Source organism: Nycticebus coucang, chromosome 1, assembly GCF_027406575.1.
Source record: "Nycticebus coucang isolate mNycCou1 chromosome 1, mNycCou1.pri, whole genome shotgun sequence".
NCBI classification, from domain to species: domain Eukaryota; kingdom Metazoa; phylum Chordata; class Mammalia; order Primates; family Lorisidae; genus Nycticebus; species Nycticebus coucang.
Window position 1 is genome coordinate 13547225 of NC_069780.1, and position 20066 is coordinate 13567290.

At 38.7% G+C, this 20066-nt stretch overlaps 1 pseudogene; it reads right to left on the reverse strand.

Moving 5' to 3' along the window:
• Positions 1-4023: 4023 nt before the first annotated feature.
• Positions 4024-20066, reverse strand: part of LOC128590047 (importin subunit alpha-1-like) — a 62463-nt pseudogene continuing 46420 nt past the window's right edge.

Here is a 20066-nt window from a genome sequence, read left to right on the forward strand (position 1 = left end):
TTTACTGAGCCCATAAAAAGAAAATATATATATATATATGTTGTCTCTTATAAATTTTAAATCATTCTAAGAGTAGGTATTCTTATCCCCATTTTTCAGATCAAGAGATATTCTAATATATTCTAGTACATTAAGTTATATCCTATAAGTGAAACTCTGAGAAAGAACTTTGAAGATATTGAGTATGTACAAAGCTAGTAGAAGTGTACAGTTACTGATTTGATAGCTCTTAATTAATATATATATGTATAAGTGCTTTATACATTTAAAGCCCTTCAAAATTACATCATTTGATAAAGCCCCATATGGAAGACCTATAGTCTAGGTTACTTACAAATAATGCGTGATAATAGGTGTATATGTATATGATGAAAGGTATGTAAATATTCGTTGACTGAATTGATTAATTTATAAGAGGGGATAAAGGTTCACCTTGAAGAGTTGTAAGAACTGAATGAGACAACACATGAGAGCCCCAGACCCCATGCAGACACTCCACAAATGCTCATTCCCTTCTCTTCACGGTAGGCCTGCTTCCTGAATCAGCTCCTGCTGTTTACATCTCCATCCCTGATTGACATTTGCTTTGAGATGAAATCTTTGGCAGCCAGTTTTTGGTATGCTTGCCTCAGGCCGTCCTCTTCCAGCCATGGAATTATTCTTCTGATGTAATCAGTGACTTCTGAGGTGACTCCAGTTCTAAAACCTTCTATATGAAACTTGAAGAATGATTCTAAGCACAGAGTGCATAGCACGAGACATTTCTTTGAATTGTTCAGGGGCACTGAAAGGGCCATCTTGGGAAATTAAAGGGTGGGTGTAGGGGTGAAAAATTAAAGAGCCGTTTGTCCCTTGGTGTGGCTCTCTTCATTACTATGCATTGAACCCGCATCAGTGCTCTGGGGCTGAGGAATTAAGTCTTTCCAAATGTCCCTGGAAAATTTTGTGTTCAGATGCTCTTCTAGAGGTTCCTGTTGAGTGATAAAAACTCATTTTGTTTCATTGAATTTATTGTGCAGTTCTATCTTGATGAATATGACAGTGGGAGAAGCAGAATGATTTTCTCCACTTCCTTTTTTCAGTGTTAATTTCAAGCCTAGCTCTCCTATGCTTTGGGGAGATACAGAATCTAGAATTTTTAATATGTACAGTTATGTGCATTTTAACAAACTTTAAACTTGGGAGATTAACTATGCCTTCCTCCCCTGCAGCCTGCTAACTCCTGCATGCATAATAATGAAGAACTGAGGGGAGAGAAAGAAGCCCAGTATGACAGTTATGCTTGGAAAACGGATACAGCTTTCATCAAGTTTGATGATAATCCTAAATCTTCTTGTGGAAATGTGATTCATTTTCCTCAGCTGCCTACCACTTACACTTCAGAATATTAACAAAAAGGGCCGCCACATACATGTTCTCACCTAGACCCCCCTTCAATGGAAACCAGTTTAACACAAAATGATTGACACTGACAACTTGAGGGGATCAACAGTCAATGACAGTTGATTTGTATGAAGAAGAAAAGTGAAGCAAGAGAACAGAATTTCTGTATTTGCCTTTTATAAATGGGAAGTTATCCAGGTTTTCTGGTAAGTTATAATGTTCTTGATAAGGATAATCTGTTGGAGAAAGCGTTTTTGGAATTATAAAGTGCTAGTCAAATGTTAGTGTATACAAACACAGATTGATTATTTTTCATGTAACTTGAGTTTTCCCCATACCATACAGAATGTACCTATGGGATGATCTTTACTATAACAATACCAAGTTTACCGCTTCAGTTCACAAAAAAAGCCAATGTCCAGTCACTCTCCACATACACATTAAAAACAACAAGAAAACACGTGGAGTTATACCCAGGACCGCCTCTCCTGTGCTCAGACACAAGTTGGTCGGGGTGATCCTTAGGTGTCCTTTGATGCTGTCATCTTTTCCTATGTCTGTTTCCCTGGCTAGTTTTAAGGGGATATCTCTAGGGTAAGAAAATACTTAATTTTCATTTGTCCCTTCGCCATCACTTAACATATTACCTGGCTCATCTTAGGTGACTGGTAAATAACTGGGAAATTGAATGCACAGATCCTGCTTTGCCATCCAATATGTTGGCTATTTCATCAGGGAATGTTATTAGCAGCTGATCTATGTTTAGTTCTTAATAGTGCAAAGAATCTTTGCTTTCACAGACTCTGTACCTGCTTGGAGCAGAGGGTTGGGAATGAATGAGCTCTAATGTTCTTCGCAGCTCAGAGACTTTGTACTGTCTTTGTTAACAAGGGCTTTGGGTTCAGACAGATGCGGGTATGAATCCTGATTTTGCTGCCTATAGTAACGTTGCCTTAGGAAAGTTACTTAACTCTCAGTGCTTGCTTTGGCAGTACTTTATAAGTATATGTTGAATGAATTAATAATGTCTATGCTTCATTTTTATTCTCCCTAAAATGGAGAAAATAATATACATTATACCTAGTAGGGCTGCTGAAGGCCCCACCTGAGAAGTGCGGGAAGGCAGGCCATGACTTTGGTGTCTTATAAACATGCTTTGGGAGGCTTACCTGCCCTTTCTCCTCCCCTTCTACATACTTGCAATCTTCTGAATTATCTATTTATGTATTTATTACTTTCGGGGAAGATTAATACCTGATGTTATTTTGTATTTCTGTGGCTTCCCACATCTCCACACCACATGTTTTAATTTTACCCTCAAACAACCATCTGATGTCATTGAAGTTCTCATCCACATTCTACAGACCAGAAACCCGAGCCTCAGAAAGATTCTGATTTACCTGGAAGCTACAGCAGTCACCAAAGTCTGACTAGAACCTAGATTTTCTGACTTAAAGTCTAGTAGGCTGCCTCGTTTTCTTAGTGATGAGGCTTTCCAACTGGAACCAAGGATTTAGGTCTCTCTGTATGACAGTTCTTTTTGGTGAACACAAATAAAAGGTGACTAGAGTCCCAACTTCCCATGTGGCTTTAATGCTGATACGAGTTTGTTTGTGGGTGAAATGAGGAAGAGGAGAAACAGAACAATAGTCCATTAGGTATGGCAGCTGTGTGTCTGCAGCTGTTCACATGTACACAGGGCTGAGCAAGACCTGAACATGGTGGACAGCTGGGGCCATGGCCAGTGGGTGGGGTAGGTCTTAAGAACATGACAGTCTCCTTTGTGGCATTTGGGGACTTTCTGGGCATGAAAAAAGTTTACAAGAAACTTCTAAAGAGTTTAGAAATTTAGAAACTTCTAAACTTAGAAGAGTCTTACTCAAACTAGGATTCTTCAGCTTAAAGAACATCTTCTCTCTCTTTCTTTTATATTAAACATCTTAATGGCTGACTCCAGTAAGCTATGTAGCTGTGGTGGGGCCAAAGGTGTGGTATTGATAGTTTCAGGAAATAGAATAGAATCATGGTTAAAAGTATGAATTCTGGAGCCAACTGAACACCTGTTATCTGAGGATACAGCAGTGGGAAGAAAATCCCTGCTCTCACAGAGCTTAGGCTTTAGAGAGAAGACTAAAATAAGTAAAAATTAAATAAGTAAAGGATATAATATACTAAAAGGTTATACGTGCTGTAGAGAAAATTGGTCATGGAAAGGGGCAGAGTGTACTATTGATATTTTTCCCTTTTCTCAATAAATCTAATTATTTGAAGTTACACATATTATTAAAATTGAATCCTATCTTCAGCAATTGTTTTAAACTCAGACCAAGAAAAAGAATTTTCTGGGGAGAGGATTTATTTGTTTATTTATTTTTTTTTTTAAGTAAAGAAAAGGGTAGACTTTAATCTTTATTTACAGGACACGGCAAGATATGAAATTCGACATAGGAATAAGAAACCCTTTCAGAGGATAGGCTCCATACAGTATGTACATACAGTTTGGAACTGTTCAAGTATAGTTTTGTCGTAAAAAGTGCTACAATAACAAACCATGTTTAAAAAGAGTTCGTAGTAGAGAAATAGTAAGACAAACTTATACTAAACGCAGTACATGACAACTTTGTGCCTCAGCTATACGATCTAAAAGTTAAAAGTCCCAGGAGTCCCGTCCTGAACTTGGAAGGTGCAGCCTTCAGAGCTAGTTTCTGGTACTACATTTTGATCCTCCTCTTCCTCTACAGAGAAATACTTCTCAGTCAAGTTTAATGAAGCCTTGTACACAGACTCATTTTCATGGTTTTGTAGAGCTTCAATTTTGTCCAAACCTCCACATTCTTCAATCATTACACTAAGTTTCTCAGTTTCACCTAGTTTTTCAGCAGCCTGAAAGATACTTGAAATGGCATCCAGAATAACCAGAATAATTTTGGTATCTTTCACAGTTAAGAGGTTCATCAATGGTTCTATTATGCCACAACAAACAAGGTATACAATCTGTTCAACTGTTCCACCACTTGTATAGTTGGTCACAGCCCATACAGCTTCCTTCTGTGTCTTAAAGTCTGCCTTAGAGAGAACACCAACAGGTAATGGGACTGGTCCATGATTCACAACTTGCTGCACCTGGTCCTGACAGCCAGCTGCGATGTTTGACATTGTCCATGTAGCTTCCTTTTGGATGTTAGTTTTGGGGTTGGTCAGCAGGCTGGGAAAGACAGTAAGTGCTCCTGCATCAATTACAACCTGAGTCTGTTCATCTGTCCCAGTGACAATATTCCCTATGGCTCTTAGTGCAGGAGTCACAATTGGCAATTCAGTAGCTCCCAAAAGCTTCACAAGTTGGGGCACAACTCCTGTTTTCACAACCATTTCAATCTGTTCATTTGGACCATCAGTAAGGTAAGAAATAGCCCAGCAAGTATCTGCTAATACCTCTGGATCATCGCGATGCAGGAGACGCACTAAAGTAGGAAGAATCTGCTCCACAGCATCTAATGGGGTGTGGGATTCTTGTTGCGACAAAGGTTTGAAAGTGTCCAGGTAAGATTACGTAAGTAACCACATGATAAAGATGACATATCAGGAATAGCTAGAAGAGCCAACAGTGGGTCAACTGCACCATACTTAATAACCAAGTCTCAGAAAACTGAACCATCACCTGCAATGTTTCCTAGAGCCCACACAGCTTGTTCACTGATATGAGCATGGGGAGACGCCAAGAGAGAAATTAATGTTGGAATAGCACCTCCATCTACCACAGCCTTAGTCTGTTCTGATGTCTCAGAAGCAATGTTAGTTAGTGCCCAAGCAGATTCAAATTGAATGGGACTACAATCAGTTCTACCCAAGAAGGATACAAATTTTGGGATCAAACCAGCTTGGATTATATTGTCGATGGGAGCTGTTTTTCTCTAGAAAGTAGTTTCCTGGCAGCCTGAGTAGCTTGGAGCTGGTTTTCCATATTGGTGCTGTTTATACCTTTGACAATGTCATCCACAGACCAATTTACAGTACCCTGGTTGTTTCAGTTTTCCTGCAGTGGAGAAGTAGCATCATCAGGAAAAGAGCTTACATTTCTCCTTTTCAGCATCTGGTCATCTTTCTTAGCTTTCCTCAACTCCACATTAACTTCTATTCGGCGTCGCCTCATTTCTGTACTGTCTTTTCCCTTGTTCTTGAACCTGTTAAGTCGGGCAGCTGGTGAATTAGCATTCTTATTGGTGGACGTGGTTATGAGACAAAGGGAGATAGCTGCACAGCTAGTTCAAGCTTCCGCAGGAGGTGGTGCAGGACTCAGAAGATCTGGGTCGGCTGCCCTGGAAACGTCCACTGCAGCTTAGGCAGAACACGGTGTCGAGAGGATTTATTATTGACATTGTTACAAAGTGCCAGCATACTGTGATAACAAAAATCAGACTAACTTTTATTTGGTTTTATTGTAGTTTTTAAATTCTGCGTAGACTCCCCCATTGTCTACAGTAGGGTGGACTGTTGACACAGTCTGCTCATGCGGTGCCACTGGGAACAGGTCTTCAGTGAAGCACTGCCTGACTTGAGCTCTGGAGCGATGTCCACTTAGCACTGTGGCACCTGCAGACCTCTCACAGTTACAGAGCTGGTCTCAATCTCCTAATTTCCATCCCTCGGTGGAGTTTCTGACATGGAACTCTGCTACTTCTCTCTGAGACCAGACACCTGACACACACACACACACAAAGAAACAAGTTTAATCTCCACTACGCATTCTGGGCCTTCTGCTCCAAGGGTAACACACACCTTCACCTCTGGCAACATCCTTAGCCTCCAGTGACCTGAATGATCAGCAGTTCTTTCTAGGGTAGGTGTGGAGAGAAAACTTGTGCTTCCTATCAAGCCACCCTTTCAGATGGAAGGCAGTGTGTTCAGAAGTGAGCAACCAGCATCCTGTACTCACATCCCAGCAGTGGAGTCCCAGATCTGACCCTGATTTGCTGTGCAAACACAGACCAGTTGCTTGATCTCTCAGTGCAAAGAACCCCATCTGTACAGTGGGGATGGTAAGAGTACCGGGCTCCCAGAGATTTGGGGATGATTAAATGCCCAGAACAATGCCTGGCACTAAGAAAATGCTCACTACACACTAATTAGTAGCATCATGTTTTTTGTATAGTTAAATTAAGACATTCAAGGGGCATGAAAGAACTATGCAAATCAGTAAAGGCTATTCTTTCATGGGTTTAAGAAAATGCTCTAAAAATTCTTATTTTGGAAACTGATCTGATTTTAGTTTAAGTAAAAGCTGGTTTATCCCCTTGCCGTATTTTTGAAAAGGGCTGCACCACTACATCATCTAGACATTATTCCAACTCTAGATGCATGGGAGACTGAACTGGACTTGAATCTGCGTAAGAGTATCTGCAACGTGAAGGTGCCTTTGATTGCCCAACAACTCAAATTCCCTAGAAAATCTATGGAAACAATTCAATTACAGAGAATGATTTGAGCCAGGAGAGCTGATCTCCTTTAACAGTTTGCAGTTACCGCTTGCCACCACCAAGGTTAGACCCTAACCCCTAGTGTTCCATTGTTATTATTTTCTTGTTCTCATGCCTCTATTCAAGAACCTCCCATCCCTCTCTGCCAGCGATGAAGTTACCCAGCAAGGTTAACAAACAGAAGCTTTGTTTCAAAGGAATTCCATTTACTTGTTTCTGAGACTCAGAAGGCAAAAATTACTTGCCTAAGTTGACGTTCATTTACTCTATACCAGAGCTGAATTAGAATTCTTATCTCCAGTTTAGTGATTTTTGTTCTGAGTAGTTGTTGCAATTAAGTTTTGTGATGCAGATGGAGCTGATTTCCCTTCCTAAGCAGGTTTCTCTGTAACTCGGACCTGCTTTTTACTTTCCTCCCAATACACAGAGCCCTGAAAATCCTTGGAAGTAAGTTTGACTGATGTTCAAACTGGAGTGTGTGTGTATGTGTGTGTGTGTGTGTGTGTGTTTTGAAGGAGTCAAGTGGAGAGTAAAGATAAGGGATAGGATAAGATTTAATTGACAGGCAATTTTATTTTGAATGAGTATTTGAAGCTGTAACGTTTCAGTAAGTCTTTCTCTTTGGACTTGGTTGCTTTAGTCCACAGACTTGCACAGCACTCCAGGATCCCTTTTATCACTTTTGGCCAGTGGCCACACAGTTTGAAATGTTGATTTTATTGCTGGCTGGTTGGCATTTTTAAGAACAAGGGCTTTGTCCTCTTTTTCACTTGTTTTTGTTGAACACAGACAAGGTTTGGAAGCTAGTGTATGCCCATTTCCACTTGAAGTTCAAAATAAAAAGTTTGTCTCCCAAGTGTCATAGTAACAGGCAATACAGAATGTAAATAAACATATTTCAGTGGAATTTTGATAGGCATGGTATTTACTATAGTTTAGACATGGAATAAATAAATCATTTAAAATAACTTATCAAATAACTTTTAACTTTTATCATATAGTAAAGCTTTTCTTTAGTCATTTTTGAGTCTAAAAGACTTACATTATTTAAATATTAAAAATGAATATCAAGGTTTCTGATTAATTAGGCAATGAGAATGATTTAGGACTCCTGTTTATAAGAAAAGAGTCCTTAAAGAAACTTTAATTGAACAAATCCTATTTGCATGTAAGTTTTCAAGAAACTGTGAAATTAAAACATGCTTAAGATTTTGTAGATCTACATTTATTTGGTCAATCAAAACAATTATATACACAATAATTAAAGTAAAAGTTCAAAGGTATGGTTGATTTATGTCACTGTCAGGTTTCAAACCTAAAATCCTCAGAAAGTTTGGATCTGGGAGTTGGCCCCTTTTTATATTTATTTGACAAAAGGTAGGAAAAGCTGATGGTATAAATGAAATTCTCTTTGCCTTACCTACATTTATTTTCTTCTTACTATCATAGTGATCCTTCGATTCAGTCTAATTCTGGAAGGATTTATTGTGTGATTATTATGTACTAGATTCTGTGCCAGATAAGACATACTTGAAACTGGTGAGCAAGACAGGCCCAGTTCAACTAAATGTGATACTGTTTCTATGCTAGCGCTGTGAGTGGCATAAACAAATGTCTTTTGGCAGTGAAGAGCTTCAGAGAAGCAGATTTTGTTGGGGCTAAAGCAGGAGAAGGTCTTTCCTGGCTGAGGGTGCAGGGTGAGTCCAGGTATACCTTAGGAGGTTTTTGCAGCGTTTCTCAACCTTTTTTTTTTTCTTTTAATCTCACAGCACACTTAAATTACATGGATAAAAGAAAAAAAAGAGTAAAAAATGAATATGCTTACTGTGCTTTGAACTTCTTTCAAAAATAATTTAATGACTTTTTTTTTTTTTTGAGACAGAGTCTCACTCTGTGCCCTGCGTAGAGTGCTATAACACCATAGCTCAGAGCAACCTCAAACTCTTGGGCTCCAGCAACCCTCTTGCCTCAGCCTCCCAAGTAGCTAGGACTATAGGCACTTGCCACAACACCTGGCTAGTTTTACTATTTTTCTATTTCCCTCTTGCTCGGGCTGGTCTCAAACTCCTGAGTTCAAGAGATTCACCTGCTTTGGCCTCCCACAGTGCTGGGATTACAGGCATGAGTGACTATACCTGGCCTCAATTAATGATCTTTAAAAATTTTCACAGCATACTTATGATCCTTTCACGGCACATTGGTTGAAAATCAGTGGTTGATTGGCGCATGTGCCGATGAGGCTCAAGGGCAGGCAGGGCAGGTTACTCTAGGCCAGTGGTTCTCAACCTTCCTAATGCCGTGACCCTTTAATTCAGTTCCTGAGGGCCGCGACCCACAGGTTCAGAACCCCTGTTCTAGGCCGTCCCTGCATGTGGGAGGTGCAGATGCTCTTCCATGAGCAGAGGAGGGACGACAACCTTTACACAGAGTAAGAAACACAGGGAAGGCAAGCTGATGGTGTGGATTGCTGATGGCCCTGAGGCTCTGGGAAAGTAAGTGACAAGATTTCTCCTGAGCTGGAGGACTTAGGCTTGAGGTTATGATACTGGAGGTAGTCTAGTCAGGTGTTGAACAGATAATGGAGGGTATGGGAGAGGGAGCCAATCTGTAATGAACAAGAACATTGTCAAGTAGCATTTAGCTAAGGACGAAAAAAATCACAACTTTGTCATCCAGCTAATTAGTACAGTTATATTAACTTTTGGTGGCAACATTCAACAGTCAAGATAAAGATAGTTAAGATAGTTGTGTTGATATTACTGATAATTGTTGATTTCACACACATATGCTTTTTGACGTTCCCCCAATCCCCCAAATGCTTGCAGTAACTCATCTTTCATCGAGATCTGTGGTGAAGGCCAAAAGCGTGTTGTGTGTCCTGCTGGGTGGGGGTGGAAATATTTTACCAAGAACAGACATGATGCCTTTTTTGACAAGAGACAAATGTTTCATTCAAATGCTGCATTTCGCATATTGGAAACCATAATGAATTCCTGTGCACCTCTCTACCTAGTTCACGGTGTCAGGCCCAGGCATTGAAGCACCTCAGACTTCCCTCACAAAATTAAATTTAATGCTACACCCTCCAGGAGAATGGTGCATAAATCAAGCGTTTGATTTGCATGGATTGTAGCAAGCAGCTCCGTTCTGGTCAAATATAAACCCAACTCTGAAAATTATGTCAGGGACAGGAACAAAGCAATCTAGGACTTCCAATAAAAGTCTGGTTCCCAGTGTAATTCATGCTGGTATTACACTGCTCTGTGTCAAGCCTGCTATTAAAACTCTTGTTTTAACCTCCTTTTTTCATTTCAAAAGAAAATGTTTTTTTTGACCTTCTTGTGTTCAGAAAACCAGTGCATAGTCAAACCAGCACTATTATAAACTGGTACCTACTAGTGGCAACCATGGGCATATTTATTTTCTTTCCCCATCTACCCCCACCTAGCAGAGCAAACCTGAAGGGGTACATATGGGTAATCAAGTCGAAAGAAATGAAACAAAGGGCATGGAATGAAGTACGCCACAGGAGATTAGCTAACATGGTATTTACCTTTGTTCTACCTTTGGCCATAGTCCCAAGAGACTGCTAAGAACAGTTTCAGAACAGACAAGTTTAAAGAAAATGACACAACAGCTAAAGTTAATGTGCATTTGGATGTAGAACGTATATCCAATTCAGGAAAAGTGAGTCCAAGTAGGCATCATTTGGTCCTGTTTCTGGCCTCTAGCAGATGCTGAGTGGTACGTTTTCCTTACTCATATTTTCCCCATCCCAGGATATCAGAACTATTTTTTACTAAAAGTAAAATAACCGTGATCTGAAATTGACTGAGGCCTTGAGTTAAAAAACATTTTTACAAATGCAAAATGAGTCCGCCCTAAATCCCCCGAGAACATAAATAGATCACGGACTTGCACACATTCTACTTTACATCAAGGCCTGTCGTGTTTATTCTGGACGCCGTAAGAGTATTACAAACAGAGCTTGCTCCTGAAGCCAAGTGCATTTCCAAGAAGGCACAGCTGTCCCGAACACATAACCAGGTGAAGATGTGATCCTGAGAGCTGCGCTGATGATTTGGTGTCTGCACTATAATGTTTCCCAGCTGTCCACAAACATCTGTTCAAATTTGGAATGCTTCAAGATCTGAATAGGTGAAAGTAGGTGAAAAAATAAATTTACAATGATCTAAGGATAGCAAATTAGGATTTATTCATTCATTTGTGAATGGAATACGTCAATGTATGTTTATTAAATGACCAAAACGTGTCAGTCGTTGTACCAGGTACTATGGGGAAGTGAAAATAAATCAGATTGAGATTTTTCTGTCAAGGAATATATCAGAAAATGAAGATCTATGAGATATAACTGTGGCACAAGATGAAAATGTCTTAAGATATACAGATATAGAAGAGGGATAAATAAATGAAAAGAAGTCAGGGAAGGCTGAGGAGGCAGGATTTGACCATGTAAAATAGGGATAGGAGAGGAAAATGGAGTTGGGAGAAAGATGTGGGCCGTACAGAAATCCCATGCCCAGCCCATGAATAATGAGTATTGACTAATTCTACACTACTGGACTTGTAAATAAAGGAAGACAAGTGGAGAGAAATGAGATTTGATGGGATGAGAGGCAGCTGTTGAATACTGGACTAAGTTTCAATTTTAAAAATTAAGCAAAAAATTAATGTGGAGTCATTAAGGTTTTAGGGCAAGGGAATGATAAGATCTTATCTGCGCTTTTGGAAGATTTATGTGGTCATGGTCTGTAAAACAGATTAAAGGACAGAGGCTGGTGTTAAGCAGACTGGTTAGTCCTAGAGAGAAAAAGCAACAGCTTAAAGGAGGGAGTTGCAGAGGGAACAGACAAGAGGGAACCAGATATTATGTGAGTAGAATCTGCAGACGCAGCAGCAGGTTGGTGAGCAAGAGAAGACCCGAGCTGATCCTGAGGTTTTGATTCAGAGAGCAGGAAAATCAGACAGGTGAACAATAAAAACTCATTTTTTTTTCCTTTTATACAAGAGAATGTTTTGCAGATGCTTAATATCCTTCACTGGGCTCAAAAAAGCAATTTGAAGACACCGGCTATTGTGAGCTCTCCATTTCACACACAGTGGTTTGGGTGAAGTTGAGTGACTTGGAGCTGGGAGAAAAAGGAGAAATAAAATATTTCTAATAAAACCAGAATAAAAGTTCTTGGCTTGTGTCATTCTCATTATTCCATTAAAATTTTTAGGAATGGTTGCAGAGAGCCAGAGTTTAGCATGTCCCAAATAGAGCAAATGTGTAAGTTCTTGGATGTTGACCTCGTTGATCAGGACTTAAAGATTTGTATTGGAGCAGCATCTAGTCCAGTCCAAGTTTACTTTGAAAGTACAGTCAGTCTACTTCATGGATAAGGTGTTTTCTAATTGACTGAAACCCCAAGCAGGCTGATCTTTAAGCCACTCCATCAATACCTATATGGAGAAAACCAGTGTATCTCGGCAACAACATCTCTCAGGCCAAGTGATTAACTGTGCACTGGTCATTTAGCATAATAAATGTGAAGTCAGAGCGATTGAGTGTTGCCCCAGGCCTCCTGCTGCAGAAATAAATGCCCTCCACCTTGGCATGCTTAGAACAGACACAAAGAATTCGTTTTCAAAGTGTTATGGAGCAATAACCATTCTTTTAGTTTCAAAGTAGAGCCTTGATGCAGTTAACCCTACCTGTCAGGCAATGTGGAACTTGCTGTGTCTTATTATCACCCTCTGAATTTGAAATCTATTTTAATGGGAAACAAAAAGTGACCCTTTAATGATTATTAAGATCCCATTTTTTAAAATCTGACATATAGTGTTACTTTTAGTTTGGGAGAAATTCTATGAATCCTAGAAATAGTGACCACAGAAAGAAGGAAGACTCCATTTTCAAAATCTCTTCCCTATTCTTAGACATCAAAGAAGGAAGAAGGATGTTGCCATGACAGAATCTGTTACCAAATATACACAAAAGATGTCATTCTCTCTCAGTATTCCTCAGCCTATTAAGGAAATGAGCTATATTAAATTCACCAAGTTTCTGACTTTGTAAATTTATTAAACCCACAAAATAGATTATTTGACCTAGGTTATTGCTACTATAAAAAGGAGAAACAGTTTCATATAGAAGGAAGCAAAGTTGTGATCCAATTAGGTATATCATTTAGGGCAGAGCATATGGAAATTATTATCCTCACATCTCCACTTGCCATCCCCAGAAATTTGCCTCTGACTTGCAGTAAACAGCTGTGGCTCTTGAGCTATTTACATCTGATTAAGGCCATTTGCTGTGAATTTGACAGTACACAATACTGCACAATGTCAATTCTCAACTGTCATCATCATGATTAAAAAGGGTAGAAGACAGTGACCCACATGTGAAACAAGTTGTGATAACTAATCAGGATGACATGAGCCTCTAATGCAATTGCAGGGTTTGGCCAAAGTGAAGGAAAACCCGAGCAAGATCTCTAACCAAAAACATTGCTAAGCAAATGATGCTGGGTTTTCCTACTAATAAAATTATTTTCTGTTGCTCCATTATATAATATCCCGAATTATTAGGAATCTTCTTATGAATATAAATGAGAAGAATGCAACTGACTTCAGAGAAGCGCCCTATCCAACTTCCCTGTTAAAGACTGGCTTATAGGCCAGGCGTGGTGTTGCCCCTGTAATCCCAGCACTATGGGGACAGGGGCTGGTGGATTGCTTGAGCTCAGGAGTTCCAGACCAGCCTGAGCAAGAGTGAGACTCTGCTCTTAAAAACAGAAAGTTGGTGGCGTCTGTAGCTCAAGCGGCTAAGGTGCCAGCCACATACACCAGAGCTGGCAGGTTCAAATCCGGCCCAGGCCTGTCAAACAATGACAGCTACAACCAAAAAATAGCCAGGCATTGTGGCTGGTGCCTGTAGTACCAGCTACTTGGGAGGCTGAGGCAAGAAATCACTTAAGCCCAGGGGTTTGAGGTTGCTATGAGCTGTGATGGCACTCTACCCAGGGTGACAGCTTGAGGCTCTATGTCAAAAATAAATAAATAAATAAAAATAAAAACATAAAGTTACTTTCTAGTGTTTGTAGTAATCTCCACTCTAGAAATACTGTATGAATTGCCTATTTTCTATCAAGCTCATGATGGTCAATATGCCGATGGTGTTGCCCAAGGTTTAAATGGCGCTTGATCATGATCAAGTGTTTTCATATACACTATTTCACACGTGTCTTCCAACTCCCTGTGAGATAGGCAAGAGCCAGTTTATCATGATCAATTTATGGTTGAGGAAGCCAGTATTTTGCAAGATGAGATTCTTCTGGACCTAACGCTCCTAAGAAAGCTCAACCCAATCACAATGATGTCTGGGAAAGCCTCCCCCAATCTACACTAAGTATCAAGAGAGATGTAAATTTTCCTTTACCTAAGTAATAGCCCTTGCCTTAAAGATCTTTTATTATATTTTATATGTTTTTCCTTCCAGATAGGCCCAACAGAAATTCGTCTGACTCTTCTGTAACCATGGTAAGCCCCCGTAGCAGGCCCAGTTCCACACATGATTCTGGCTGCTTCCAGAACTGCAGCGTGAGCAAATGAGGTGAGTACAAAATATTCCTACGCCACTGGCTCCATGCTCTCCTTACATTCAATCATAAAGACTAATGAATCAGAGATGATTGCAGTGGTAAAAATCCAAATGTAGATTTTTGCTGTCCTTACTAATGAGAGAGAAATATAGTAGACCATTGGCCTAAAGGCTCCACACACGATTCCTTTGTAACTTAGAGTGCATTAAAAAAGCTTCAGTCAGCAAGATAAGTTAATTTTTTTATGACCTTTATAAACTCTTTTAGCCTGTAGCTCGGGAGCTTCTCTTAAAGATTAAATTTTCAAAAATCCTTTTAGCTCAGGCCGACATAGCATCTGAGTCTTTTTTTGCTTCAGAGACTACATCCAAAATCTATAAAAAAATTCTGTTCGTGACAATTATTGTCAAAGTAATGATTAGCTAACATGTCATTTTTAGTTTTTACTGTTCTTGCCTTTACGATACTAATCCAATAAAGCTCCGCTTCTTCTTAATGTAAAAGTTGCATAAAGGATGCATCATTCTCAGTTGACTTTGCCTACATTTGCAAATTCTTGAAAAAGCAAATTGAATTGTCACGGGTGACACCTCTTTTACAGGATGACTCTTGGGTCAAAGTAGGGGTGTGGGGCACAGATATCAAGATTTCATTAACAGAAAAAATTCCCATCTTAAGAATTGTAAAACTGCATTAATATATAATTGAGGCTATGGGCTTACGTACAACATATTACATAGTTACCAAGGTGATGGGTGTAATTTTGCAGGAGGAGGTATGTGAACTTTTTTTCAATGATGACATCATAGATTTATCTTATGAAATGTGTGGTTCTTGTCACCTCTTTGGGTGGAGGGTATTAGTTTCTTTTAAGCGCTATGCTTTTGAGTGCCTTGATGGGTGACTACAAGAGTCATTATCCTTAGCATCTGTCACTACTTCTATTACATCCAACCTACTTACCCAGGAAATCTGTGTTGACGCAATTGATTTCTCTCTAAGATCCATTCAGCATTTATTTTATTTTATTTATTTTTTTAATTTTTTTTTATTGTTAGATCATAGCTGTATACATAGTGCGATCAAGGGGTACAATGTGCTGGTTTCATATACAATCTGAAATATTCTCATCAAACTGTTCAATGTAGCCTTCATGGCATTTTCTTAGTTGTTGTATGTAGACATTTGTATTCTGCATTTAGTAGGTTTCACCTGTACCCATTATAAGATGCACCATAGGTGTGACCCCACCCATTACCCTCCCTTCATCCTAAGCTCCCCCCTCCCTTCCCCTCTCTTGGCCCTGTCCCCATATTCTTGTGATATAGTTGGGTTATAGCCTTCATATGAAAGCTATAAATTAGCTTCATAGTAGGGCTGAGTACTTTGGATACTTTTACTTCCATTCTTGAGATACTTTGCTCAGAAGAATATGTTCCAGCTCCATCCATGTAAGCATGAAAGAGGTAAAGTCTCCATCTTTCTTTAAGGCTGCATAATATTCCATGGTATACATGTACCACAATTTGCTAGTCCATTCATGGGTCGATGGGCACTTGGGCTTCTTCCATGCCTTAGCAATTATGAATTGGGCTGCAATAAACATTCTGGTACAGATATCTTTGTTATATTGTGATTTTTGGTCTTCTGGGTATATACCTAGTAAAGAAATTATAGGATTGAATGGCAGGTCTATTTTTAGATCTCTAAGTATTCTGCAAACATCCTTCCAAAAGGAACGTATTAGTGTGCATTCCCACCAGCAGTGTAGAAGTGTGCCCTTTTTTCCATATCCACACCAACATCTCTGGTTTAGGGATTTTGTTATGTGGGATACTCTGATTGGGGTTAGGTGATATCTCAAAGTAGTTTTGATTTGCATTTCTCTGATGATTAATGATGATGAGCTTTTTTTCATGTGTTTGTAGATCATGTGTCTGTCTTCTTTAGAGAAGTTTCTCTTCAAGTCCCTTGCCCACCCTTAGATGGGATTATGTGTTCTTTTCTTGCTAATACGTTTGAGTTCTCTGTGGATTCTGGTTATTAAACCTTTATCGGAAGTATAACCTGCAAATATTTTCTCCCATTCTGAGGGCTGTCTGATTGCTTTACTTACTATGTTCTTGGCTGTGCAGAAGCTTTTTAGTTTGATCAGGTCCCAGTAGTGTATTTTTGATACTGCTTCAATTGCCTGGGGAGTCCTCCTCATAAAATATTCATCCAGGCCTATTCCTTCAAGAGTTTTCCCTGCACTTTCTTCAAGTATTTTTATAGTTTCATATATTAAGTTTAAATCTTTTATCCAGTGAGAGTCTATCTTAGTTAATGGTAAAAGGTGTGGGTCCAGTTTCAGTCTTATACAGATCGCCAGCCAGTTCACCCAGCACCATTTGTTAAATAGGGAATCTTTTCTCCACTGAATGTTTTTAATTGGCTTGTCAAAGATCAAATAACAGTAAGTAGCTGGATTCTCTTGGTTCTCTATTCTGTTCCAGACATCTACTTCTCTGTTTTTGTGCTAGTATCATGCTGTTTTAATCACTATCGATTTATAGTACAGTCTCAGATTTGGTGATTCCTCCTGCTTTGTTTTTATTTCTGAGTAATGTTTAGGCTATTCAAGGTTTTTTCTGATTCCATATAAAATGAAGTATTATTTTTTCAAAATCTTTAAAATATGACAATGGAGTTTTAGTAGGAATTGCATTAAAATTATATATTGCTTTGGGTAGTACAGACATTTTAACAATGTTGTTTCTTCCCAGCCATGAACATAGTATGTTTTTCCATTTGTTACATCTTCAGCTATTTCTTTCTTAAAGTTTCATAGTTCTCTTTATAGAGATCTTTCATGTCCTTTGTTAGATAAACTCCCAAGTATTTCATCTTCTTTGGCACTACTGTGAAAGGAATAGAGTCCTTGACTTTTTTTTTGGCTCGGCTATGGTTGGTATATATAAAAGCTACAGATTTATGGGTGTTGATTTTGTAGCCTGAGACATTGCTATATTCCTTGATCACTTCTTAAAGTTTTATAGTAGAATCCCTAGTGTTTTCCAGATATACGATCATGACATCTGCGAAGAGTGAAAGTTTGATCTCTTCTGACCCTATGTGGATACCCTTGATCACCTTTTCTTCTCTAATTGCAAGGCTAAAACTTCCATTACAATGTTAAAGAGCAGTGGAGACAATGGGCAACCTTGCCTGGTTCAAGATCTAAGTGGAAATGATTTCAATTTAATTCCATTCAATACAATATTGGCTGTGGGTTTGCTGTAGATGGCCTCTATCAGTTTAAGAAATGTCCCTTCTATACCAATATTCTTAAGTGTTCTGATCAAGAAGCGATGCTGGATCAAAAGCTTCTTTTCCGCATCAATTGAGAGAATCATATGGTCTTTATTTTTTAGTTTGTTTATGTGCTAAATTACATTTATAGATTTGCATATATTGAACCAGCCTTGAGACCCTGGGATAAATCCCACTTGGTTATGGTGTATAATTTTTTTTGATGTGTTGTTGGATTCTGTTTGTTAGGGTCAAATTGCGTGTTTTAGCATATATATTCATTAGTGATATTGGTCTATAATTTTCTTTTCTTGTTGGGTCTTTCTCTGGTTTAGGGAACAAGGTGATGTTTGCTTCATAGAATGTGTTGGGTAGTATTCCTTCTTTTTCTGTATTTTGGAAGACGTTTAGTAATATAGGTACTAGTTCTTCTTTAAAGGTTTGGTAAAATTCTGACGTAAAGCCATCTGGTCCTGGGCTTTTTTTTAGGGAGATATTGTATAGTTGACGCTATTTCAGAACTTGATACAGGCCTATTCAACATTTTGACTTTGTTCTGGCTACGTCTTGGCAGGTGGCATACTTCCAAGTATTGGTCGATTTCTTTCAGATTTTCATATTTCTGAGGGTAAAGTTTCTTGTAATATTCGTTAAGGATTTTTTGAATTTCTGAGGAGTCTGTTGTTATTTCACCATTACCATTTCTGATTGATGAAATTAGAGATTTTATTCTTTTCTTCCTGGTTAGGTTGGCCAAAGGTTTATATATTTTATTGATCTTTTAAAAAAACCAACTTTTGGATTTATTGATTTGTTGTATAAGTCTTTTGTTTTCAATTTCATTTAATTCTGCTCTGATTTTGGTTATTTCTTTTCTTCTGCTGGGTTTGGGGTTGGAATGTTCTTCCTTCTCCAGTTGCTTGAGATGTCCCATTAAGTTATTAATTTCCTCTCTTTCTGTTTTCTTGAGGACGGCTTGCAGTGCTATAAATTTCCCGCTTAGGACTGCCTTTGCAGTATCCCAGAGGTTCTGATAGTTCGTGTCTTCATTGTTGTTTTGTTCCAAAAATTTGGTGATTTCCTTCTTAATCTCATCTATAACCCATCTATCCTTCAGCATAAGGTTATTTAGCTTCCATGTTTTTGTATGGGTATGCAGATTCCCGTTGTTATTGAGTTCAACTTTTATTACATGATGGTCTGAGAAGATGCAAGGAATAATTTCTATTTTTTAAAATTTGCTGAGATTAGATTTGTGGCCTAGGATGTGGTTGATTTTGGAGTATGTTCCATGGGCTGATGAGAAGAATGTGTATTCAGTTTTGTTGGGATGATATGTTCTGTAAATGTCTGTTAAGTCCAGATGTTGAATGGTTAAGTTTAAATCTAAAATTTCTTTGCTTAGCTTCTTTTTGGAGGATCTATCAATCACTGCTAAAGGGGTGTTAAAATCTCCAACTAGTATGGAACTGGAGGAAATCAAGTTGCTCATGTCTGTTAGCGTTTCTCTTATAAATTGAGGTGCATTCTGGTTGGGTGCATAAATATTAATAATTGAAATCTCATCATATTGAGTATTACCTTTAACAAATATGAAGTGTCCATCCTTATCCTTCCTTATTTTGGTTGGTTTAAAGCCTATTGCATCTGCAAATAGGATTGCAATGCCTGCTTTTTTTCTGCTTTCCATTTGCCTGGAGTATAGATGACCATCCCTTCACCTTGATTCTATATTTGTCTTTTAATGTAAGGTGAGATTCATGTGTACATCAGATATCTGGCTTGAGTTTTTGTATCCAGTCAGGCAACCTGTGCCTCTTTGGAGGACAATTTAAACCATTCACATTAATTGAGAATATTGATAAGCCTTTCGAGAGTCCATTGGACATTTTGGATCCTTTTGTGACCATCGAAGTTGGTGGAATTTGATCAAAATTTTCTGGATGGGTTTACTTTTGTGGTGGAGGATTACACTGGTCTTTATGGAGGATAGGCTTAAGAATATACTGGAGAGCTGGTTTAGTTATGGCAAATTTCTTCAACATGTGAGTGTCATCGAAGTATTTAATTTCTTCATCATAAATGAAACTCAGTTTAACTGGGTACAGGATCCTGGGTTGAAAGTTATTTTGTTTTAGGAGATTAAAAGTCAATGACCATCCTCTTCTAGCTTGAAAGGTTTCAGCAGAGAGATCTGCAGTTATTCTAATATTCTTGCCCTTGTAGGTAATGGTTTTCTTTCGTCTGGCTGCTTTCAGAATTTTCTCCTTCATATTAACTTTAGTGAAGTTGATTATTATGTGTCTGGGGG